Below are 26858 nucleotides of genomic sequence, written 5' to 3'. Positions count from 1 at the left end.
GTGGGTAATAAGTTGGGTTTGGATGGGTATAAGACTTTATAAATAAGAGGTTACGACAAGAGCCGAGAGGAGGAATTTGTTTTGGTCTCCCGATGAACTTGAGCTTCCCGTGTTCGCCCCGAACATCCAACTCATAACTCATACCAATAAAAAGTTATTATTGAACTACCGCACCAATCCCATATTACTATATGGCTACTTCTTATCATGAGTGTGTTAATCTCCCTGTGTTTAAGATATCGAATGTCCACTAATTAAATGAGTTACTGACAACTCACTTAATTAATATCTAACTCCAAGAGTAGTACCACTCAACCTTATTGTCATGTCGGACTAAGTCCACTTGCAGGGTTTACATAACAATCCTTATGAGTTCCTCTTGGGGACATTATCAACCTAGATTGCTAGGACACAGTTTCCTTCTATAATCAACAACACACACTATAAATAATATTATTTCCCAACTTATCGGGCCTATTGATTTATCAAACTAAATCTCACCCACTGATAAATTAAAGAAATAAATACTAAATATATGTGCTTATTATTATATCAGGATTAAGAGCACACATTTCCATAATAACAGAGGTCTTGTTCTTTTATGCAGTTAGTATAAAAAGAAACTACCTCAAATGGTCGTGCTCAATACACTCAGAGTGTACTAGTGTAATTTTATAGTCAAGATAAACTAATACCAAATTACACTATGACTATTTCAATGGTTTGTTCCTATCCATCTTAGTCATGAGCTACTATTTATAACTTATAAGGAGCTGATAACATGATATTCTGTGTGTGACATCACACACCATGTTATCTACAATATAAATTAATTGAACAACTACACTTAGCATATTAATGTAGACATTTGACCAATGTGATTCTTTATTTCAAAATAAATATTTACAAAAAGCTAGGCTTTTAGTATACACTCTAACAGCACTCTCATGGAAGCTTGAGGCACCTCGGACAGCCTTGAAGGCACCTTCAAGAGGTATGGAGGCGCCTTCAAGTGGATCAGCGACGACTTCTTTAGCGCTCATCCAAACGGCTGACTTGGCAGTGATGGAGGCGCCCTCAAGAGGCTTTGAGGCGCCTTCAACAGCCTTTATATGGAGGTCTCGACCAACAGCTTTATTCAATCAATCCTGAAGTGATCATTCAACTATTTGCTACTCAAGAGACAACCCAGAAGTGCTGTTGCAAGTCCCCGACGACCCAAAGCTTAAATTTCTGTAATTTTGTTGTCATTATTGTTTAAATTTATGCTGTACTTATTTTACAATTGTACTCTTTTCGATATTATATTTGCTGCCCACCAAAAGTGATCAACGATCGTGGGCCTTGGAGTAGGAGTCACCCAAAGCTCCGAACCAAGTAACTACTTGGGTCTTTCTGTGTGTTTTCTTATTTCCGCTGCATTACTCGTCGAATGTCCGAATACGAAACAAGTGAAAGCCACGAGCGCTATTCACCCCCCTCTAGCGCTTCTCGATCCAACACAATACAGATCTCCTTGACCTTGTCCAAAAATTTGTTGAATTCTTCATCCTTTTGCGTGATGACTAGTCTTTGTGGAAAAGGGACTGGTTGACTTTGTAGATGAAGTGAAAGAGTCCCATCAACCTTCTTGGTAATCTCTTCATCTCCTTGAAACTTATCTAAGTTAGGTGTAGGAGGAAAGGGCTCTTCTTGAATGTTAATCCCTTTAGGAGTAGTCACTTGGGGATCTCCCAAGTTTCGTCCACTCCAGAGTTTTATTCAGTTACATTGTTCCACTAGATTTACATCATGTTTGCCTGGGAATGCTCCTGGTGTTCTTAAAGAAGATGAAACTATCTGGGCAATCTGGCTATCTTGTATCATTTGGTATTTTTCAATGTTATCCATTCTTTGAGTAAGCTACATGATATCATTCTGCATTTTCTTTTGCTCGACAAGAACTTTCTCAAGTAACTTTTCTATCCTGGATAGTTGATTGCCTTGTGATGGTTGTTGTTGATAGCCTTGTTGTCTAGGTTAGTAATTTGGCTTTGCCCTTGTGAATGGTCCTTGATGTTGGTTGTTCTGGTAACAGAAGTTTGGATGATTCTTCCATCTAAGGTTGTATGTATTAGAATATGGATTGTTTTATCTTTGATTATAACTCATTATCGCATCACACTACTCAAGTTGATCTATTTATGCAGAGATGGCCCCCAAAGGGCAAGTTTCTTGAGCATGGTTTGTGCTTCCACAAGTCTCACATATACATACAATTGCATTGGTGGTGCTAGTTCCCATATTCTCAAGCTTTTTAGTTAGAGCATCCAATTTTGCAAACATAAGAGTGATTGCATCCAAATCAAATTTTCTTAATGCTTTGATAGGGTTTCCAGAGAAAGAGCCCTAATATCTTTCAGACGCCCACTGGTGATGGTTCTGAGCTACACTCTCTAAAATATCTTTGGCCTCATTTAATCTTTTGTTCATTAATGCCCCTCCAGCTGTGGAATCAAGGGATACCTTCATGTGATAATTGATGCCATTATAAAAAGTGTGTATCGCTAACCACTTCTCAAGTCCATGAGGCAGGCATTGCTTGTGCATATTTTTGAATCTATCTCATGCTTCAAATAATGATTCTAAATTTGACTGTCTAAAATGTTCTATAAGAATCCTTATGTGGGCAATTTTACTAGGAGGATATAATTTATCAAGAAATTGTTGCTCGCATTATTCCCAAGTTGTGATGCTGCTAGTTGGTAAGGAGTTAAGCCACTGCATGGATCTATCTCTTAAGGAAAACCCAAATAAAAATAATCTTACTGGTTCTGCTGGAACCCCATTCATCTTCATTGTACTACAAAATTTATAGAAATCTTTCAAATGTTGGTTCGGATCTTCATGTGGTCCACTTCCAAATTAATGTTGTTGAACCATTATGATAACTACAGACTTAATCTCAAAATTATTAGCTTCAATGGATGGTCTAGTGATGCTAGACTAAAGCCCACGTGTATATAGTGCTGCGTAATCTTTGAGAGGTTTGTTTGCCATTTCAAATGATTCTTGTTCTTCTTGATGTTTTTGCAAGTTCCTTCTTCTTCGGTATATTATATTAATTTTAGGATAGAGTGGTAAAGGATCTCCTGCAAAATTAGATCTTCTTATGCAAGAACAAGATTACAAAATATTCTAATCACAAATTCTAAATGTAAAAGAAACAAAATTTTTAGTTTTTGAAGTAGAATCAAAATGATGGAAATCTAAAGTGCAGAATTTAAATTACAAGAAGAAAAGAAAATTATAGAATTAAAAGTAGGTAAATGTAAGATGCAATTACAAAATAGAATTACATAAAATATTTGCAATAAAAGAAAATAAAACAAGTTTAAACTAACTCAAATGATTCAACTAATGTTATAAGAGCAGTCCCGAGCAATGGCACCAAAAACTTGTTACATCACCGCAAGTGCACGGTTATGTCATTAGTAATATAAAAGATTATCGTACTCATAGGAACTAGTTACAATCACTTGTGATAACTCACATCGAATTAGCTAAACAATTGACAACAACTAGTTACGTGCTAAATAGGAGAAACAAGATTGAGAGTAAGAAAGAGAGGGAGAGAGTTGCTTTGGGAAGATGTTTTAGGGGTTCAATTTCATTGTGATGTGTATCAATGTATCATGGTTCACCAATTATCTATCCTTAATTCACATGCAATTGTAGAAAGTTAGATTCATTACCAGCTCTCCCCTGTAGTTGTCAAGCTGGCATAATATTTAGATCAATATCCCTTTCTATGGACTAGGAATGACTTCTATGAAGTCCAGTAATGGGCCACCCTCTATCACTAGAGCCCCTCGATCATAAATTGTAAGAAGCACTCATACTCAATACCATTACAGATAAAGATAGCAATTACATGAAATTCCTACCCTAGATGTCTGTTAATGGATTACCCCTATCACTAGAGCCCCTCAGTCATATAATCTACGGTATTCCCCCTACAGGATCAACAATCCAACACAATCATTCAATCAAACATGAGAAATAAGATCAAACACAATGCCTACACATAAGATCAAATAGATATAAAGCATGATAATGTCATCTAGATAGGAAATTGCCATATCCATGAGTTCTTACATCAATCCACACCACAATTACTCCCTTAATCCTGCAACAATAGATCTACTCCATGACAATAAGAAAGAGATCCAAAGATATAAAAATTACAAGCATCCAAAACCCAACTAGAAAGAATGGGTAAGAGAAGCTTATCCAATCACATAGAGTGATCTTCGGATTTAATCCTTAGCTTTAGGATTTAATGAGGTAATGGAAATGGCTTCAGATCATGGAATGAAGGTTAAAAAGTTCATGGATCGACACCGAGATAGATCTCGGATAGGGAGAATCTTCCTCCCTTTCAAAAGGAGAAGAAACCCCCTTATATAGTGCAGGGCATGGGCTTGGCACGACCCGTGCCATGGCTATATGGAATCCACACAGCCAAGTTCTTCTTAGCTTCGGGTAAAGTAGCACGACCATGTGGAATTACATAGTCGTGTTCTACTCAGCCTCTAGTCGATCCACACGGTCGTGTGGATTCACATGGCTGGTGTCTGCATCGGCTCTAGAAAGTTACACGGCGGTGTGGGATTACACGACCGAATTATGTTTCTCCTCTAAAAGGCCACACGGGTGTGTGGATTCACACGACCGTGGCTAGCTTCTTCTCTGCTTCATTACATGGCTGTGTGGAATCACACGACCAAGATCTTCTCCTTCTTTAGCAGATGGTATGGTCGTGTGGGATTCACACGACCGAGCCCCTTCTTCTTCGTTTGCTCATCGGGTTCATCTTCGAACGCCGTTTTCACTCCAAATGGGGTTCCTATCTACAGAAAGACACACAAAGAGTAGATATCTGACAAAGAAGAATAATTATGTAGAAAATATAATAAGAGGTGTAAAAATGCATAGTTCAATTGGAAATAAAGTACATGAATATGTGTCAAAATATGCATAAAAGTGTATATAATCTACGCACATCAATGGCTAAGATCTTCTCCTTCTTTGGTAGGTGGCACAACCATGTGGGATTCACACGGGCAAGCTCCTTTTTCTTCGTTTGCTCTCCGAGATTGTCTTCGAGCGCCGTTTTCACTCAAAAAGTGGCTCTTGTCAACAGAAAAATACACAAAGAATAGATCTCTGATAAAGAAGAGTAACTATACTGAAAATATGACAAAAGGTGTAAAAATGCACAGATCAAACATGTGAAGACCCAATTTTGGACATGATGATGGATACTAGTGGAGATACCTTTGAAGGTTAAGTTAGGTTCGACTCCTAGAAATCTTAATACCATAAAAATTGAACCTAAGTTTATGATTACTTTGTGTCATGTGTAGGTTTGAATCTTAGGGATTTTGGATATTGGTTCTAGTTACTCATATGTTTCTTCTATACTCTTCATCATGAGAATTTAATGAGTCACATATTAATTTTATGTGTTTTAAATTTTTACTCTAGTTATATCTATGTTTTTCTTGCTTTCTAATAAGATGACATGGTGAGTCATATGTTAAAATTTTATACCTATGTTTCTTTTGGTTTTATCATGATAACATAATAAGTCATGAGTTAATCCTTTTATGTAACAGGGACTTGTTCTAGCTATACCTACGTTTCATGTTCTAAGTTGTAATGGTATGGTGACCTTTCACCTAGCCTTTTTAATGGATGACTTTTCATCTGGTCATGACCTTTCACCTAGCCTTTTTAATGAATGACCCTTCATCTACTTCTAACTTCCATCTAGCCATGACCTTTCACCTAACCTTTTTAATGAATGACCCTCCATCTAGCCATCTCTTCATATGCCTTGGCCTGTAACACTCGCCCCTCTGGTAGGGCGGGGTTACGGGAAACATACATGCATATTAATCTATTTCTAAAGCAGCGGAAGTATTTATTAATATGTTCTTTTATGTTTTTAATTTACTTTTCTTTCTAACACCAATAACTAATTATCTAAACATTTATAATCATATGAGCATGTTAAGCATAATTTGAAATTTAAAAAGTCATGATATCAATTTCTAACATAAGCATGAATAAGTATTATGTAATCATGCAAAACATTAACATAAGATAGGCATAATTCATATCAAGCATAAATTAACATAAGCAGGTCTTTTTTTTTTCCTTAGCCGAGCCACTACCACACACATCTCTTGCCCCTCCTGCTGCTCCCTTAGTTTATCCATCGTTTACCTTTATCTGACTTAAGCACACAGGCTTAGTAAGATCCTTTCCTACTCACAAAAACCATGTATCATAGCATAATCACATAAGCATATAGCATGGAGACATAATTATCTAAAACATCATATCATGTAAAAGAGCATCATAACATATCATATCATATCATTCTATATAAAAAAAAACATCAACATCATGTCATATCATATCATATCATAAAAGAGCATCATGTCATATCATATCATATCATATCATAAGAGAGCATCATGTTATATCATATCATATCATAAAAGAGCATCATGTCATATCATATCATAAGAGAGCATCATGTCATATCATATCATAACCTATTATATCATAAAAGTATATGCAAGATGTCTTTCAAAAATATGCGTCATGTCATGTGTGAGATGTCTTTTAAAGAAATATCATATAATACTTAAATATAATCTCAACATGATGGCCCGGCTATGTATCACATAACATAAATGCGCGCAATCCCTAGGACGGGGTAGCTAATCCCGAACCTACTAGGGAACTAGGTCCGTACTACGTCCGTCGACCTAGGGACGAACTAAGGAGCCCATCCCTTGGACACTAAGGTCCAGTACAAGCCACATAAAAAGTAAAGTAGCATGTCATATTTACTTATCATGAAGAGTGCTCTTAGTCCCAACTAATAGGGAAGCAACTCTTAGGCCTTTACTTGTCATATCATAAAGAGTGCTCTTAGTCCCAACTAATAGGGAAGCATCTCCTAGGCCTTTACTTGTCATATCATAAAGCATGCATACTTGAGCATATAGCCCATCATAAGAGTCATTATCATGCATGATTCATAAACATACATAAATGAGCATATGACATATCATAGGGAAACATAATCATGCATGGAAAAACTTTAACTAGCATCTCCTAATTCATATCATAGCACGTGAGACACATAGTAAATCATAATTAGGTTTCTAACCCTAATTCCATGAAGTGGACGAAACATGCAAGGTATAAATCTAGGTTACAAACAACATGGAAACATGTGAACCCTAAACCAATTTCATATCATATATCATAAGGAACATGATGAACATTTTTAGTTTAGGTTCTAAGCTTCCTAGGTCCTTTAATATTGTTATGGCCGAAACATGCCAAGCATAAATCTAGGTTACAAACAACATGAAAGCATGTGAACCCTAAACCAATTTCATATCATATATCATAAGGAACATGATGATCATGTTTAGTTTAGGTTATAGGCTTCCTAGGTCCTTTAATCTTGTTATGGCCGAAAGTTTAAGGAGCATGAAGCTAAGTCTAAGCAACATACAAGCATAAGAATATCAAGCTAACTTCATATCATATCATAAGGAAGACCATGAGCATGTTAGATTTGATTTTTAAGCTTTCTTAGACCCTTAATCTCATCATGGCCGAAACCCTAAAGTAGGATGCATCTATGTTCCAAGCAACATGCAAGCATGAAAACACTAAGAAATCTTCATACCATATCATAAGGAAAGTCATGAGCATGATAGATTAAATTTTAAGCTTTCCTTCATTTCTATCATGGCCGAAACCCTAAAACCCTAAAGTGGCATGGATTTAGGTTCCAAGCAACATACAAGTATGAAAAACACTAAGAAATCTTCATACCATATCATAAGGAAAGTCATGAGCATGATAGATTAACTTTTAAACTCTCCTAGGCCTTCATTTCTATCATGGCCAAAACCTACTAGGCATAAATCTAGGTTACAAGCAACATAAAAACATTAGAATTCTAAACATAACTCATAACCTAAGTTACATATCATAAGGGACATCGTGAGCATGTTTAGTTAGGTCTTAAGCTTTTCTAGGTCTTCTTTTCATGCCTTGGCCGAAAGTTTAAAGAACATGAATCTAAGTTCTAAGAAACATACAAGCCTAAGAACACTAAACTAATCTCCTATCATGGGGTACATATATCATAAGAAACATAGTGAGCATGTTTAGTTTAGGTCTTAAGCTTCCTTAAGTTTTTTTTTTTTTTGTACTTTGGTGGCCGAAAGTTTCAAGAAGCAACCCTAGGTTTTTAAGCAATCTAAACTCATGGAAAAACACATGAACAACTTGTACCACAGGTGAGGGGATACTTACATCCTCTTGCTTGGTTTTTCTTAAAAGAAGGTACCCTTGTGAAGAGGAAGAAGAAAGCTTCTCCTCCTAGTTCTCCCTTTTGCTTCTCTTGCTTGTAAGGAGTGGATCTTGAGGACTTCTTCTTGTGAATTAGTTTTCTTAGGGAGAAAACCATATCTTGGATTTGGAAATTGGAGAGGAAAGAGTTCTAGGTCTTGGTGGAGGAGGAAGAAGGAGAAAGAAGGAGGATTAAGAAGAAGGAGGAAGAAGTAGCCAAACTTTCTTTCCCTTCTCTTCTCTCATTCCTATTTATTCTCAATGAGGATGAAAAATGTCCCAATTCATCCCATTGATTTCTCTATTCTCTCACCCTCTTCATTCCCATGAAAATATAAAGAAGAAGAAGAAAAAGGCAACTTGCCTTTTGTCTTTTGCTTGCTTCTTCTCTTAACCAAGAGGAAGAGTAGGAAAGCTACTTGACATTCTCTTGCTCCCTTACTTAATCATCCTCTTACTTTTAAATACAATTTCCATTCTTTGCTAATCATATATCATTCATGACTCTATTGGTTATCATACACCAATTTAGCTTTATCTATTATGAGGGGTTCAAGGTTCAAGCCTTAACTTCTCTCTCTTTTTATTTCTTTTTGGTTCTATTTCCCTTTTCTTTTTATTCTAAAAGAGAATACCCATATGTGTAGCTAAAAATATTTCGTGGGTGTTACATGGCCACCCCTTCATACTTATAAATAGCTAATGCATTGTCTTCCAAATGGACACTTAAACCTTTGTGCAAGTTTCAACGCAAGTTCCAAGCCCAAGTTCCGATTAACAAGTGCAAGCTCAAGTTCCATAAAGTTTTTGTCTAAAATCGAAGAAGTTTCTGACCAGGTAAGTGGGATTTCCGTTTTGAGTATATCTACGGAATATGTTTATATTTCATCATTTTATATTACAAATTCATTTTTTTTATTCCAAGATGCACTGTTATGACTCAAGTTAGATATGATAAATTGAATTTATGAAAATATGATAAGATATGACAAGTTATGACCCTGATGCAGTGGGTAATAATAACCAATATATGGCCTCACCCCTTAGAGGAATTACATATAGGGGACTGATCAGTAAAGGAAATTTCTGAAAACATGATAAGATATGACAAGTTATGACCTTGATGCGGTGGATAATAATAATCGATATATGGCCTCACCCCTTAGAGGAGTTACATATAGGGGACTGATCAGTAATACCATGGAAAACAAGATGATTAATAGTGCTATGTTTCTAATTAAGTTATGTTTCTATCATGAATTCTGAATGTCTTGCTAAAAGTATATGTTTTCGATTAAGTTATCTTTCTGTCATGTTTCATGAAATATGTTTTCGTCATGAATTCTGAATGTCTTTCTATGTTTTGTATTCTGTTGTGCTATGTTCGATCGATCCCACTTACTGAGTGTTTTCCCAAGCACTCACCCCCCCTTACTCCCATCCCTAGATAAAGATAAGGAACAAGTCGAGAAGGAGGAGCAAGAGATGTTTTGGGACTGGTAATGAAGTCGTGCCCAAGTTATTCGTACGTTTAGTTCATATTATCTTTATTTGTACGCTTTTGCTTTTGGATTGTTAAGAAAATATTTTCATTATATTTGATATGGGTTTGTAGGTGCAGCGGAGGCCGACAAGAGGGGGGTGAATTGCCTAAAAAAAATTAAAGTATACCCTCCTCGTCTTTCAACTCAAACAAATAGCAACAATAAAAAAAATAAAAGGAAGGAAATATAAGAGAGACAGAATTTTAACTTGGTTACAACCCAGGGGGTTATTTATCCAAGGCGGTCAGAAATCGCACTAACAGAGTCTCCTTCACTGTAGGTGGAGAAGCCTTTTTTTTCACACTTAGAGCGCTCACTAGTTGCTAGGAATGAATACAGAGTTGATGATTGAATTGATGATTAATTCCTAGGTCCAGGGGTCCTTTTATAGCTCTTGGAAAGTCTATCCCGTAGGTCTAAGGAACATCCAACTAAGGTCTAAGGCGCCTTAGGTTGAGTGAACGAATAAAACTCTATCCGATCGACAACAGTCATTTTGACCGGGATGAAGGCGCCTTCATCAAGCCTTGAAGGCGCCTTCAAGCCATGATGAAGGTGCCTTGTGCTGACTTTCCAGCTCGTTTTCTTCTTTACTTCAACTTTCGAAGTTCCGTTCTTTTGGGTGAATCCGGTCAATCGAAATAGGGCTCACCTGAACCTAGTTTCCGGTCTTCTCCTTGAGCAGTCTTCCGTCCCGGCTTAACGTCCCTCAAACACCGCGCACGTTCTTCTCGCCCACCGGTGTACTCTTCCGCAGCTCTCTCGTCCTTCGGACGTACCGAGCCCGTCGGCTCACTTCCCATGTCGTCCTTCTCGCTAGCTGCATCTTTCGCTCGACTTCCTGCGCTCCTGCACACTCAGACACAGGGATCAAACACAAAGCAGGACCTAACCAATTTGGTTGATCACATCAAAACAAGCATGGGGTCCAACAATCTCCTCCTTTTTGATGTGCATCAACCCAAGTTCAGGTTAGGGAGAAAATAGAGAAAAAGTAATTTTAAGGAAAATTACTAAACTAACATGTTAAGCATAAATTTACAATAAGTAAAATTACAACTACTTAATTACGAGTTAAAATAGAATTTTTCAAAAACATTTTTAAAACTCAGAGTTTTGAAAACAATTGAAAACAATCAAATAGTAAAAAAAATCTCTCCCCCTAAACTTGTACCTTTCTCTCCCCCTTTGTCACAACAAAAACGGGGTAAGTAAAGATGAATTTTTGAATTTCCCAAAAAAATTTCTAAGTAACATGAATTTTTAGAATTTTGAAAAACAAATTCTAAGTAAACTATATTTTTAGAATTTTTAAAAAATTCTAATAAAAATGAATTTTTAGAATTTTCCAAGAAAAACTTTCAAAGCATTATTTAATTCTAGTTTTAAAGCTTTTTCAGAAAGTTAATTAAACATATTATTTCAATATTTCAGTTTCCAGGTCGTGGCGAGGCACTAGGCCTTTGTGGTTATTGGAACAACAACCACTTCCTTAGACAAAGCTTTATAAAGAAATTTTAACGTTTAATTTTCTCGCTGAAAGCCCAAAAAAAATATTTAATTTAAGACAGATTTTGAAACCCAATAGAGGTTCCTTCCTACTGGATTATTCAAATACTTAGGGGGCACATAGTTCTTGGGAATTTTTCTAAGTTGACCTTGATGATATTTAACATACCAGTTTAATTTTCCATAAATTTTAAGTTTTGATTTCTGAAAAACATTTATTTTTAAGCATGCATCATATTTCAATTTTTCAATTTCTAATTTTAAATTATCATTTTATGATTTCAATTTATCTAAGATTCTATTTAAGTCAGCATTCTCTTTTTCTAATTTAAATAAATCTTTAGAAAGAGACTTGATAAACTAAAACGATTGAGTGGGGGTTAGATTGCGCACCTGACTTACCTGACTTGGTGATGCTCCCCTTCATCGTGGCTTTCTTCTTATGATGTTTCTCCCCCTTCATCTAGACTCATCTCTGAGCTTGACTCTTCTTCCAGCTGATGGTTAGCCAATAGAGCTAACCCCAAGAAAGCTTCGATGTCTGATTCAGAAGAAGACGAATCTGACCAAGTGGCCTTCAGATTCTTGTGCTTGGAGGATTTTGGTTTCTTGTATTTTGTCTTTTCCTTCTCTTTCTCCTTTTTCTTTAATTTTGGGCAGTCATCCTTGATGTGCCCTTCTTCGTTATAGTTGTAGCAACGAACCATTCTTCTCTTTCGCTCATGCCTCTTTGTCTGTGATCTAAATTTATTAGAATTAAAAAACTTATTGAAACTCTTTACGAGTAGTGTCGCTTCCGTTTGGTCAATCGAGGCTTCGGAGTCAGAATCGTTTATTCTTACCTTTAAAGCAATGTTCTGACTAGTCTTCTCTACTCCATTAGGCTCTGCAATTCGAGATTCGTGAAGTTCAAAAGTTGAAAATAAATTTTCTAAAGTACTTACCTCGAAGTCCTTAGAGATGTAGTATGCATCTACTAAGGATGCCCATTGTGGAGTTCTGGGGAAGGCGTTGAGTGCGTACCAGATCGAGTCCCGGTTCGTTACTTCTTCTCCAAAATTGCTTAGTTGAGTTATTAGCTCCTTTATCCTTGCTTGGAGTTGCGCTACCTTCTCGCTGTTGTTCATCCGAAGGTTCGTTAACTGGGTCCGGAGGATGTCACGCTTCGCAAGCTTAGCTTCCGAGGTATCTTCATGAAGCTCTAGGAATTTATCCCAGAGGTCTTTGGCGGAGTCGTAGCTTCCGATCCGACTTATCTCCTGAGGCAGCAAGACGCTGAGTAGGTGGAACTCTGCCTTTCCGTTAGTGACAAACTCGACTTGCTCCTTCTTGCTCTACTGTGCTCTTCTTTGTCCTTCAGAATTTCGAAACCATATTTCATAGTTAGTAAAATATCGAAGTCGATTTAAAAAAATACCTCCATCCGGCGTTTCCATGTCGCAAAGTCTCCGTCGAACTTCAGGGGATGAATATTCGCTCCGGCCATTGTCTTGATCGTTGTGCTTCAGTCAGCAGTTAGTCCTTCTGAGGCGGTCTGACTTTGATACCAATTGTAGGTGCAGCGGAGGCCGGCAAGAGGGGGTGAATTGCCTGAAAAAAAAATTAAAGTATACCCTCCTCGTCTTTCAACTCAAACAAATAGCAACAATAAAAAATAAAAGACAAAAAATAGAAGAGAGACAGAATTTTAACTTGGTTACAACCTAGGAGGTTGTTAATCCAAGACGGTTGGAAATCGCACTAGCAGAGTCTCCTTCACCGTAGGCGGAGAAGCCTATTTTTACACACTTAGAGCGCTCACTAGTTGCTAGGAATGAATATAGAGTTGATGATTGAATTGATGATTAATTCCTAGGTCCACGAGTCTTTTTATAGCTACTGGAAAGTCTATCCCGTAGGTCTAAGGCGCCTCAGGTCAAGTGAATGGATAAAACTCTATCCAGTCGACAACGGTCATTTTAACCGGGATGAAGGTGCCTTCATCAAGCCTTGAAGACGCCTTCAAGCTGAAGGTGCCTTCAAACCATGATGAAGGCGCCTTGAGCTAACTTTCCAGCTCGTTTTCTTCTTTCCTTTAACTTCCGAAGTTCCGTTCTTTTGGGTGATTCTTGTTGGGTTTTTCAGGCCACGAAAACAGCGTGTTCGCGTCGCAGAAACCCCGAAAGCCCCTGCCACTGATCCGTGCAAAGAAAAAATCTTTCGAAAGATACGAGTATGAGTTTCAAAACTTCGATCTACAGTAGATCTACAAAGGGAAAACCTTTTATACCTTCGATGCTTGCCCTTTTCGTATCCCGCTCGTCCAACGGCTTGCCGGATCTCAAGATTGTCAACATAGACAATCCTCTACACGTATCCACACGAACACACTAGATGGAGAAGGACCAAACAAGGTGTGCTAGCACCTAGGGTGTTCGGCCAAGGTGGGAGAGTGAGAGCAAGAAGAGAGAGCTCAAGGAGGAAGAAGAAGTGAATTTCCTTGAATGAGGAAAAATCAATTCCCTTCTCTATGTGTGGCCGGCCACAATTGTAACTTCTGTACAATTAATGTGGCCGGCCACATTAAAAGGAAAGGAGGCTTGTAACCTCCATGATGTGGCACACACTTAAGTAACCATGATGATGTGGAGCATCATCATTGGTCCACATCTTGCCAACTCACCAATGAGGTGGCATAAAGTCAAGTCAAACTTGACTCTTCATCTTCCTCTCAAGTCAAGTCAAACTTGACTTAATCTCTCTCATGGTTCATCTAATCCAACCATTTAATTCAAGCCAATTTAATATAATGAATCTAATTCATTTAATTAAATTGATTCAATGAGTCATAATCTAAATTAGACTCATTGAAAGCATGAATTAACTTGAGTCCAACTCAATTAGCCCAATTAGGATTACTCTTAATCCAATTTGATTCATCAAATGAATGAAATCCTCTTGGTTTATCATATCAACCTAATCTCCATCTAATTGTCCTTAGTGTGTGACCCTATAGGTTTTGAAACGTTGGCAATGCCCCTAAACCCATTTAGGAGAATAAGTAATAAGCGGTATCTATCAACACATCATTACTACCCAAGTTACAAGAATGTTGAGATCCATAATCACCTTGTGACTACTAATTGTGACTCCTCACAATATATGACAAGTGTTCTTCTATCCTAGATATCTAGATTGATCAATGTGAGGCATAGACCGTGTCATCCTCTAATCAATCTAAATCTTGAACTCCAAGTAGATTCACTAAATCAAATGAGCTCAATATCTCATATTGACTCATTTGGGCATGGCCATGCACTTCGTGGTCTAACTCTATCAAGAATACCGATGTCGCTCCCGTCATATAAGAGGGATAGATCCCATCTATATCACTCACATCCCTCTGCATAATTCGTTACATACCCAGTAATCGCCTTTATAGTCCACCCAGTTACGGGTGATGTTTGACGAAACCAAAGTACATAACTCCTTATGTAGGGATCCATGGTGACTTCAGGTCCAAGGACTAGTAGTCATACTAATAGTCACATGAGAAAATATATGACACTCATATAACGATCCATGATACTTTCTCATGGCGGGTCATTCAGTATACATTCTCCAATGCATACCCATGTGTCAACTTAATATCTCTATATCCTTGACTTGTGAGATCAAGTCATCGAGTTAACCTACATACTAGTCTTATTGCATTAACATTGTCCCAGAATGTCAATACTCGACTAGGAAAGATTAAGAGTAGTGTTCCCTATATCATCTCACTATCGGTTCAACTAACCGATTGATATAGGTGAGAACCTTCTACTCAAGGACGCTATTATATTCAGTTTATTTGGCACCAATACAAGTAAGTATAATAACCAAAACAATAAATACCTTTATTTATATATATGAATATGATACAACAAGTCCATAATACAATCATCAAATGATTGACTCTAGGGCTCTAAATAACAATCTCCCACTAGCACTAGTGCCAATCAGTGTAGGCTCTAAGCCCCATGACCTAGTGTGACCATCATGCTTCCTCTGTGCCAAAGTCTTGGTCAAGTGATATGCGATGTTAGTCTCTATAGGTACTCTGCATATCTTCACATCTTCTCTCTCGATAATCTCTCGAATGAGATGGAAGCACCGTAGTGTGTGTTTGGTCCGCTGGTGTGAGCGAGGTTCCTTCGCCTGTGCTATAGCTCCATTGTTGTCACAATAGAGCTCAAAAGGGTCAGCGATACTGGGAACCACCCCAAGTTCAGTGATGAACTTGCGGATCCAAACTGCCTCCTTTGCTGCCTCTGATGCAGCAATGTACTCATCCTCTGTCGTAGAATCAACTACTGTGTCCTGCTTCAAACTCTTTCAGCTCACAGCACCACCATTAATGCAAAATACGAACCCTGACTGCGATCGGTAATCATCCTGATCGGTCTGGAAGCTGGCATCACTGTAACCCTTTACAGCTAGCTCATCATTGCCTCCATATATCAAGAAATATTCTTTAGTCCTTCTTAAGTACTTAAGAATATTCTTGACCGCTATCCAGTGACTTTCACCTGGATTTGACTGGTATCTGCTCGTCATGCTCAAAGCATAAGGGACATTAGGTCGAGTACAAAGCATGGCGTACATGATAGATCCTATGGCTGAAGCATAAGGGATCTGATCCATGCGGTCTCTCTCCTCTCTAGAAGAGGGACCTTGAGTCTTCGAAAGACTCAAGCCATGTAACATCGGCAGAAATCCCTTCTTGGAGTTCTGCATGACAAACCGAAGGAGTACCTTGTCAATATATATACTCTGACTTAGGCCAAACAATCTCTTAGATCTATCTCTATAGATCTGTATCCCTAGAATGCGGGATGCCTCACCTAACTCCTTCATTGAGAAGCAACTCCCTAGCCAGGTCTTGACAGACTGAAGCAAAGGGATGTCCTTCCCAGTGAGCAATATGTCATCCACATACAATATGGGGAAGACAATTATATCCCCTACAACCTTCTTGTAGATACAAGGCTCATCTTCGTTCTTGATGAAACCAAACTGTTTGATAGCATCATCGAATCGAAGATTCTAGCTCCGAGAAGCTTGCTTTAGTCCATAAATGGACCTATGCAGCTTGCATACTCTGCTAGTATGCTGTGGATCTACAAAACCCTCAGGTTGTGTCATGTACACATCCTCGAGTAGGTTTCCATTCAGAAATACGGTTTTGACATCCATCTGCCATATCTCATAGTCATGGTAAGCTGCAATAGCAAGCATGATCCGAATGGACTTAAACATCGCTACTGGAGAAAAGGTTTCATCATAGTCAATACCATGAATCTGCTTGAAACCTTTAGCTACCAAGCGACCCTTATAGATAAGTCCATCCATGTCAGTCTTTCTCTTAAAGACCCACTTACACCCAATGGGTTTTACCCCTTCAGGTGGATCAACCAAAGTCCATACTTGGTTGGTGTACATGGATTCCATTTTGGATCTCATGGCCTCTAACCATTTCTTGGAATCTGGTCTCATCACAGCTTCCTGATAGGTGGTAGGCTCATCATCTATGAGCACAACGTCATCATGGTCAGATAAGAGAAATGAGTATCTCTCAGGCTGACGATGTATCCTATCAGACCCGCGAAGAGGTATGTCTACTTGAACTGGTTATTGCTCCTCAACACTTTATAGAACAACATCATCCACAACACTTTGTGGTTCCAGTTCAACTTCCATCGAGGCTTCTGTGCTTTTGTTCGCATCTTGAACTTCTTCAAGATTGAACGTGCTCCCACTAGTCTTTCTAGAAACAAAGTCCCTTTCTAGAAAGACCCCAGTCTTTGCTACAACTACCTTGTGTTGACTGGGAATGTAGAAGTAATATCCCTTAGTTTCCTTGGGATATCCAATAAAGTAGCACTTGTCAGATTTGGGTCCTAACTTGTCTGAGACTTGACGTCGAACGTAAGCCACACAACCCCAAAATCCTCATGAAAGATACCTGGGCATCTCTCCCAGTCCATAACCTATATGGTGTCTTTATCACGGCCTTGGATGGAACTCGGTTGAGTATAAAAGCTGCCGTGCCTAGAGCATAACCCCAAAGATATGTCGAAAGATCTGTGTAACTCATCAGAGATCATACCATATCTAATAGGGTACGATTCCTCCTTTCGGATACACCATTCCACTGTGGTGTTCCAGGAGGAGTGAGTTGGGATAGAATCCCACACTCGACTAGGTAGTCACGAAACTTATGGCTAAGGTATTCTCCACCTCGATCTGATCGAAGTATCTTAATACTCTTGCCAAGCTGGTTCTGTACTTCATTCTTGAATTCTTTGAACTTTTCAAAGGATTCTGACTTATGTGTCATCAAGTACACATAACCATATCTACTGAAGTCATCAGTAAATGTGATGAAGTACCTATAACCCCCTCTAGCAGCGACATTGAAAGGGCCACATACATCACTATGTATGAGTCCTAACAAATCAGTCGCTTTTTCACTGTGCCCACTAAAGGGAGTCTTGGTCATCATGCCTAGTAGGCATGACTCGCACGTCTCATAAGATTTAAAATCAAATGAGTCCAGCAAACCATCCTTATGGAGCTGGGATAAGCGCTTGTCATTTATATGACCTAAGCGACAGTGCCAGAGATAGCTTTGGTTCAGGTCATTTGACTTGAACCTCTTGGTATTTATGTTATAGATAGGGCTTTCAAGATCTAGAATGTAGAGACCGTTCATCAGAGGTGCACTACAATAGAACATATCTTTTAAATAAACAAAACAACATTTGTCCTTTATAATAAAAGAGAAACCTTTCTTGTCCAAACAAGAAACTGAAATTATGTTCTTAGTTAATGCAGACACATAACAATAATCATCCAACTCTAATACAAGCCTAGAGAGCAGAGATAGAAAATAAGTCCCTACAGCAACAGCAGCAACCCGTGCACCATTGCCTACGCGTAGGTCCACTCGCCCTTCGCCAATGCCCTGCTATTTCTCAGCGCCTGCACATTAGTACAAATGTGAGATGCACATCCGGTATCTAATACCCATGATGAAGAAATAGATAAATTGACTTCTATAACATATATACCTGAAGTGGAAGTCTCACTTCGCTTCTTCTTAAGATCTTTCAGGTACACCTTGCAGTTCCTCTTCCAGTGCCTGGTCTGACCGCAGTGGAAGCAGGTAGCATCCTTGGTGACCCCTCCTTTAGGCTTCAATGCCTTGCCTTTGCCTTTGGCTTGGGACTTTCCCTTACCAAATGAACGAAGTTGACTATAACTTTCGGGCAAGGAGTGCAAGATCAAGTCAGTGGTCAACTCTTGATCAAATGGGAATCCCAATCTCTGTAGGTTCTCTATGTACCCAAGCATCTTGAGCACATGTGGACCTACAGGAGTCCCAGCTTGCATCTTGCATTGAAATAGTGCCTTAGAGATATCAAATCTCTCGTGCCATGCTTGTTCCTTGATACAGTTGACGAGGATGTTCAATCATATCGTAAGCAGTCATTAACTCATGTTGCTTCTGAAGCTCAGAGTTCAGGTTCTCGAGCATGAGATAGGATACATCTAATGCGTCTTCTTGATTCTTCTTATAAGCATCTTGGTCAGCTCGCGTGGCAGTGGCAGGAGGTGCCTCCGGAATGGGCTTCTCCAGAATGTACAGTTTACGTTCCTGGGTGAGAACTATTCTCAAATTCCTGTACCAGTCCAGGAAATTTGCTCCGTTGAGCTTGTCCTTCTCAAGGACAGAACACAGAGAGAAGTTGTTCGTGTTTGAAGTCATGGCAATTCTACAACAGAAAAATGCAGAAAAATCATATTCTTTTAAATCATTTAATTACACCTTTAACTAAATGATGCTCCCACTGAATTTTATAATTCATGTGGGACAAGATCCACATCATACTAACCCTTGAGTTAGCTTTGGCTAATACGCCCAAGATTTAGTACGATCGGTAGGTAACGATTTACCAATTACATCTCTATGCAACTCTTGTTTATAGGATCATTATCCGCAATTATATTAAAACTTTTGTTAGCTTTGGCTAATACGCCCAAGAATTGATATAAATGTGATTTATGTCCTATCTTTCCAACCGTTGGAAGAATGCCTATAGTTGTACTCGATCCAACCGAGTTAACTAGGAATACTCAATCTAATTGAGTTTGTATTTGCCCATGCGTTGATAAGCGGGACCAAGATTGTCCCTCCGTACCCTACCAAGATAATATGTATGATGGGTTTTTCGGGCCGCGAAAACCGCTTTTCGCGTTGCGGAAACCCCGAATCACCCAAAGCCGTAGGATCCGTGCAAAGAAAAATTTTGAAAACATGAGTACGAGTTATAAACTACGATCTACAGTAGATCTACAAAGGAAAAACACTTTATACCTTTGATGCGTGCCCTTTCGCGTTCCCGCTCGTCCAACGGTACGCCGGATCTCGAGAGTGTCAACGTAGACACTCCTCTAATGATATCCACACGAACAAGGAGTGTCTCTCACACTCAAAAGATGGAGAAGAGAGCCCCAAGTGTGCTAGCACTTTCTAGAGCTCTCGAATGGGATTAGAAAGGAAGAAAAGAAGAAGATACAAAAGAAATCTTATACACTCACTAGTAGTATCCTTCTTTGTGACCTTCACTCTTCCTTTGCTCTTGGAATTCACTCAACCACCTTCTCCACACCATGGAAGTCATGGCAAACAGCAAGAGAAGAGAAGGAAGAAGCAAGGAAGAAGATGAGACAATTACCACTCATCAATTCACAAAATCAAAACTCCTCTCCCCATTAGTGTGGCCGGCCACACAATGTAACCCCCTTCATTAATGTGGCCGGCCACATTAAAACCAAGGGGAGACTGTAACCCCCATGAGGTGGCATGTCTCATGAGGTGGAGGTGATGTGGCAAGGATGAGTCTGTTGGTTGCTACTCGGAAAACCTAGAGGTTCCACTGTACAAAAATTTTGTACAAAGGTCTGAACCTTTTCCTAGCTACCATGTGTTCTTTTAAATTAAATTTTGGATCGCCTGCGGAACTTAACACGTTTGATCCAAAACTTAATCTATTTGTTCTTTAAGGTTTAGACTTGGATCTCCTGCAGAACTTAACACGTTTGATCCAAATCACCTAAGTTATTAATTCCATTAAATATTAATTTCCATAATTGGTTCCCAGTACTGACGTGGCGAGGCACATGGCCTTCTTGGATATGGGAACAACCACCACCGACTAGACAAAACCTTTTATGGAAAGCTAATATTTAATTTCCTAAAATAACTTTAGGTCAACCAAAAGGAACAATCAAATCACAAGGAAAAGAAAAATAAAAGAACACAACTTCGAAAAATATATTCGAAATACTAGAATCGTAAACCTCTTGTATTTGGTATTATTTCCATAAATAACTAGTATGATGCGGAAAGAAAAATTACTAGTTATACCTTATAGAAAAACCTCTTGATCTTCTACCGTATTCCTCTTCTAACCTCGGACGTTGTGTGGGCAACGATCTTCCGAGATGAGAAACCACCAAAGCACCTTCTTCTCCTTTCTTCAAGTTTCGGCCAAGCACTATGCTTCCAAGAGATGAAGATCTTTTTCCATCAATCAAGCTCCAAGGGATGTAAGCTTTCTCTCCTTCTTCTCCAAGCTAAAATCCGGCCACCACTTGATCTTCAAGGAGGAAGAGAGGTCCGGCCACAAGATGGAGAGAAGAGAAAGGAAGGAGGCCGGCCACACCAAGGAAGAAAAGAAGGAGAAAATAATAGAGGTTGTTCACCCTTGAAGACTCCTCTACCTCCTCTTTTATAATCCTTGGTCTTGGCAAATAAGGAAATTTTAATAAAAACTTCTTTAATTCTTTTGCCATGAAAAGGAAAATTTTATTTTAATTAAAATAATTTTCCTTCTCACTAAAACATGGTCGGCCACTTATTTCCTCAAATCAAGGAGAGTTTTAATTAAACAAGAATTAAAACTTCCTAATTTGTTTCCGGAAATTTATAAAAATTTCTCCAATAATTTTATCCCTTCATGATTGGTTTATAAAAAGGAAATTTAATAAATTAAAATCTTTTTTTAAACATGTGGATAAAAAAGTAAAATTAAAATCTCTTTCAATCTACAAATAAGGAAAGATATCAAATCTTTTCTTAATCTTTTATAGAAACTTATAAAAGAGAATATTTAATTTTAAACTCTCTTTTAAATCATGAACATGTTTAAAAAGAAAGTTTTCTTAAAATTTAAAATCCACCTTTAATCAACAAATAAGGAAAGATTTCAAATTTTAAACTCTCTTTTAAACATGTAGATGATTTACAAATAAGGAAAGTTTTTACCAAAAATTAAAACCATCCTTTTAAACTACAAATAAGGAAAGAGATTAATCTCTTCTCTTAATCTTTTGTAGAAAGTTATAAAAGGAAATTTTTAATTTTTAAACTCTCTTTTAAAATCATGATATCCACATAAGAAATAATTTTAATAAAAATCCTTTTTAATATTCTAGTGGTTGGCCACCTAAGCTTGGGACCCAAGCTTTGGCCGGCCACCTACATGGCTCATCCACTTGGTCTTGGCCGGCCCTAGCTTGGGTTCCAAGCTAGCTTGGCCGGCCCCATTGGATGGGTAAGAAGGTGGGTATGTGGTGGGTATAAATCTCTATATACTAGAGGCTACGATAGGGACCGAGAGGAGGAATTGGTTTTGGTCTCCCGATAAAATTAAGCATCCCGTGTTCGCCCCGAACACACAACTTAATTTTATCAATAATAATTCATTCCACTAGAGAACTATTATTGAACTACCGCACCAATCCCAAATTACATTTTGGGCTCCTTCTTATTATGAGTGTGTTAGTCTCCCTGTGTTTAAGATAACAAATGTCCACTAATTAAGTAAGTTACTGACAACTCACTTAATTAATATCTTAGTCCAAGAGTAGTACCACTCAACCTTATCATCATGTCGGACTAGGTCCACCTGCAGGGTTTAACATGACAATCCTTATGAGCTCCTCTTGAGGACATTATCAACCTAGTATCTCTAGGACACAGTTTCCTTCTATAATCAACAACACACACTATAAGTGATATCATTTCCCAACTTATCGGGCTTATTGATTCATCGAACTAAATCTCACCCATTGATAAATTAAAGAAATAAATATCAAATATATGTGCTTGTTATTATATTAGGATTAAGAGCACACACTTCCATAATAACCGAGGTCTTTGTTTCTTTATAAAATCAGTATAAAAGAAACGACCTCAAATGGTCCTACTCAATACACTCTAAGTGTACTAGTGTAATTATACAGTCAAGATAACCTGATACCTAATTACACTACGACTTTCTAATGGTTTGTTCCTTTCCATTTTGGTCGTGAGCTACTGTTTATAATTTATAAGGTACTGATAACATGATCCTCTGTGTGTGACACCACACACCATGTTATCTACAATATAAATTAATTGAACAACTACATTTATCACAAATGTAGACATTTGACCAATGTAATTCTTATTTCTAGATAAATGTTTATACCAAAAGCTAGGCTTTTAGTATACACTCTAACAATCTCCCACTTATTCTAAAAGACTAAGCTGCCATATCTGCTGCCATACATCTGATTCCCATCCCTTCAACATGCCCATCAAAAGCTCTTGCCTTAAGGACCTTAGTGAAAGGATCTATAGGTCATCACCTGATGCAATCTAGGCGGCAACAACTTCTCCTCATTTATACGATTCCTCGTATTGGGTGGTACTTGCGCTCTATTGTGTTTACTTGCCTTATAGACTTATGGTTTCTTCAAGTTTGCTATTGCACCAACATTATTACAATAAATTGTAATAATTTTTGGACAAACTAGAAATCATATCTAAGTCTATCTTGAGGTTATTGAGTCATTCAGCTTTTATGGCTACCTCAGAGGCTTGCTATATGCTAAGCTTCTATGGTGGAGTCCAGAAAAACACCTATGCTTATCACTCTTCCATAGTTATGACTTTACCTCCTAAAGTAAACACAAAACCCCGTGGTTGACTTATTATTGTCCCTATCCGATTGGAAGTCAAAATCCTTGCAACCCACAAGGACTAAATTAACTGCCTTGTAAGCTAGCATATAATCTCTAGTGCCTCTAAGGTACTACAATATATGCTTTACTGCAGTCCACTGTCCTTGTCCAGGGTTACTTTGATATCTGCTAACTATGCCCTTGGCAAAACAGATTTCTGATCTTGTGCATAGCATACATTAGGCTTCCAACAGCCGTACCATAAAGAACTGCCTTTATTTCCTTTATCTCCTTTGATGTCTACAGAGACATATCTTTAGATAAAGTTACTCCATCCTGAAAAGGTAAGAAACCTTTCTTGGAGTTTTGTATGCTTAAAACGAGCAAGGATTTTTCCGATGTATGAAGCTTGGGATAAGTAAAATATTCTTTTCTTGCTATCCCTTATTACTTTGATCTCAAGAATATATACATTCTCCCAAGTCCTTTATATCGAATTGTTTGGACAACCATACCCTTACTTCTGACAATATTTTGATATTGTTTCCAACTACCAAAAATGTTATCTAAGTATAGTACAAGAAATACCACCACGTTTCCATCACACCTTTTGTATACACAAGACTTATCCGTTTACTTAATAAATCCATAGGTCTGGATTACTTTGATAAACCAGATATTCCAAGACCTTGAAGCTTTGTCTCAGTCCATAGACTGACTGAGCTTGCACACAAGATGCTCTTAGCCCTTTGCAATGAACCCTTCTGGTTGCTTTATATGGATGTTTTCTTCAAGACTTCCATTAAGGAATGCTGTCTTGACATCCACTTGCCAAATAGATAAAAGAATCCGGATAAACTTAAGCATGACTACCAGTGAAAAAGTTTCCTTTTTCATCAAGCCTTGCTTTGAAAGTTACTACCTTCCTGTCTATCCCTCTTTTCCTATTATAGACCTTTTTATACCCAACGGCTTTTACACCATTTGGTGATTCTACAAGCTTCCAGATTTTATTAGAATACATATATTCTAATTCTTTTATTCATTACTCTTTGCCAAGATGCTGCATCTTTATCTTGGAGTGCTTCATCATATGACCGGAGATCAGGTTCATGCCCTCCAGGGATCGAGTCCAAAAACTCTCCCAAAACATGAACCTATTTAGGTTGCATAACAACCCTCCCACTACAATAAGACACTTTCTGTAATTGTGTATCAATTTGTGATACGTGTTGCAGTTTTCTTGTGGTATCTCATCTTGTACAGTTGGTACTAGGTTAGACATGTCCTTTATTATTTCCTTAAGAACAAATTTACTTATGAGCACGTGGTTCATTATATAGTCCTTTTCTAAAAATCAGTCATTTATGCTAACAATGACCTTCTGATTTTTAAGACTATAAACCTACTTTTGTTTATCTAGGATATCTTACAAACAAGTGAACTCCTATCCAACTTATCATTATCTCTCTTTAACATATGTGCTGGATTACCCGAATTCGAATATGCTTCAAAATAGGCTTACACCTATTCAGCAATTCTATATGAGCAGAGAGTTATGACTTTGGAAAGTTCACTTCCGTTTCCAGAGCATATCCTTAAATCAAATTTGGTAATTTTCTGAATAACTCATCATCTATCTAATTATTCCATAAGAGTCCTATACCTTCTTTCTACTACACCATTCTGTTGGGGTGTTCCAGATGCAGTTAGTTGGGATTGAAATCCAACTTCTGATAAGTGACTCCTAAAATCTCTCAAGAGGTACTTGCCACTACGATTTTCCATAGTGACTTTTTACTTTAACATTTCTCCGCATCAGGCTTGTACTCTTTGAACTAATCAAAGCACTTAGTCTTGCGGTACATTAAGTAAATGTATTTGTATCCTGAATAGTTGTCTATAAAATAGATGAAATATTCGATACTACCTCTTGTCTGGATTGTCATAGGATCACACAAATCAGAATGAACCAATTCCAATATATCTTTGACTCCATTCCCCTTAGACTTAAAAGCTTCTTGGTTATTTTTCCTTTCAAGTAAGACTTGTAGGTTGGAAAGATTTCCACTACTAATGAACACAAAAGTTCATCAGCTACCAATGAATCCTACTTAAGTTAATATAACCTAGCTTTAGATGCCAAAGATATAATTGGTTCATTTCCGAAGGTTGCTTTCTCTTAAAATTAGAAGATGTGTTACTAATTTCCATTTGTTGCATCGTGGGAGTTATTGGATTATAAATTGTCAACCATCATACCAGAATAGATAACTTTCCTATTTTTCTTGATAACAACTTTGTTATCAAAATAGACACAATATCTATAATAGTTTAGAAACTGAAATCAGGTTCTTTCTAAACTTGGTATGTAAAGACAATTACTTAAAATCCATATTTTATTCTTATCAAAGGATAAACATCTCCCACTGCAACAGCTACCACTTTTACAGTAGTGCCCATGTGGACGGTGATTTACCTTTCATTTAGTTGTTGGGTTTCCTGGAACCCTGCAATGAATTGCAGACATGATTAATGGCATCTTGTATCTACACACCAGGTACCGGTAGATAACTCCACTAAACATGTATCAACTAATGAATAAAATACACCTATATTGTTCTTAGTTCTAAGAGAACAGTCTACCTTAATGTCCAAATTCTATTTCCAATCAATTATAATTGGGACCACTAAGTCTATCCTAAAGTATATCAGCTAGGGATTGACCATCTTCCTAAGAATCACAAAAATATTTGGTTAAGACCAACTCCTTAAAAAATCCCCATGAATTTTGTATGCCACGTTAGTGTGGACGTATACAAATTCAAAGAGGAAATTTTATCATTTAATTTTATTATCTCGTCAACCTTACTTTATGACGAATAAAATTAATAGTTGGTCTATCTTTAATCAAATATTTGGTCAAGACTCTAAATTTAAAATAATATTGATTCCTCTAACAATACTATTTAAATTTACCAACACCTCAAAACACCGTGAATTTTGCATGCCACGTTAGTGTGGACGTATACAAAATCAACATTTGTAAGAGGAGGGTTTTACCCATTAACTATCTTGTCAACGTAACTTTATGACAAATAAAATTATCTCAAACACCGTTAATTTTGTATGCCACGTTAGTGTGAACATATACAAAATCAATCATTTGTAAGAGGGGTTTTAACCCTTTAATTTTATTATCTTGTCAACCTAGTTTTATGACAAATTAATAGTTGGTTTTATTTGGTCACACAAATAATAGCAGTGATTCCGATGGGGAGGATACTATTAGATGTGTCTAAGTGTATACCATTACTTGACACTAAGTCCATTAAT

At 37.6% G+C, this 26858-nt stretch overlaps 1 pseudogene; it reads left to right on the top strand.

Moving 5' to 3' along the window:
* Positions 1-2560: 2560 nt before the first annotated feature.
* LOC122044741 lies at positions 2561-2658 on the top strand (annotated as a pseudogene).
* The last annotated feature ends 24200 nt before the right edge of the window (positions 2659-26858 follow it).

Source organism: Zingiber officinale, chromosome 2A (assembly GCF_018446385.1).
Source record: "Zingiber officinale cultivar Zhangliang chromosome 2A, Zo_v1.1, whole genome shotgun sequence".
NCBI lineage: Eukaryota > Viridiplantae > Streptophyta > Magnoliopsida > Zingiberales > Zingiberaceae > Zingiber > Zingiber officinale.
This window is presented reverse-complemented; position numbering and strand designations above follow the sequence as displayed.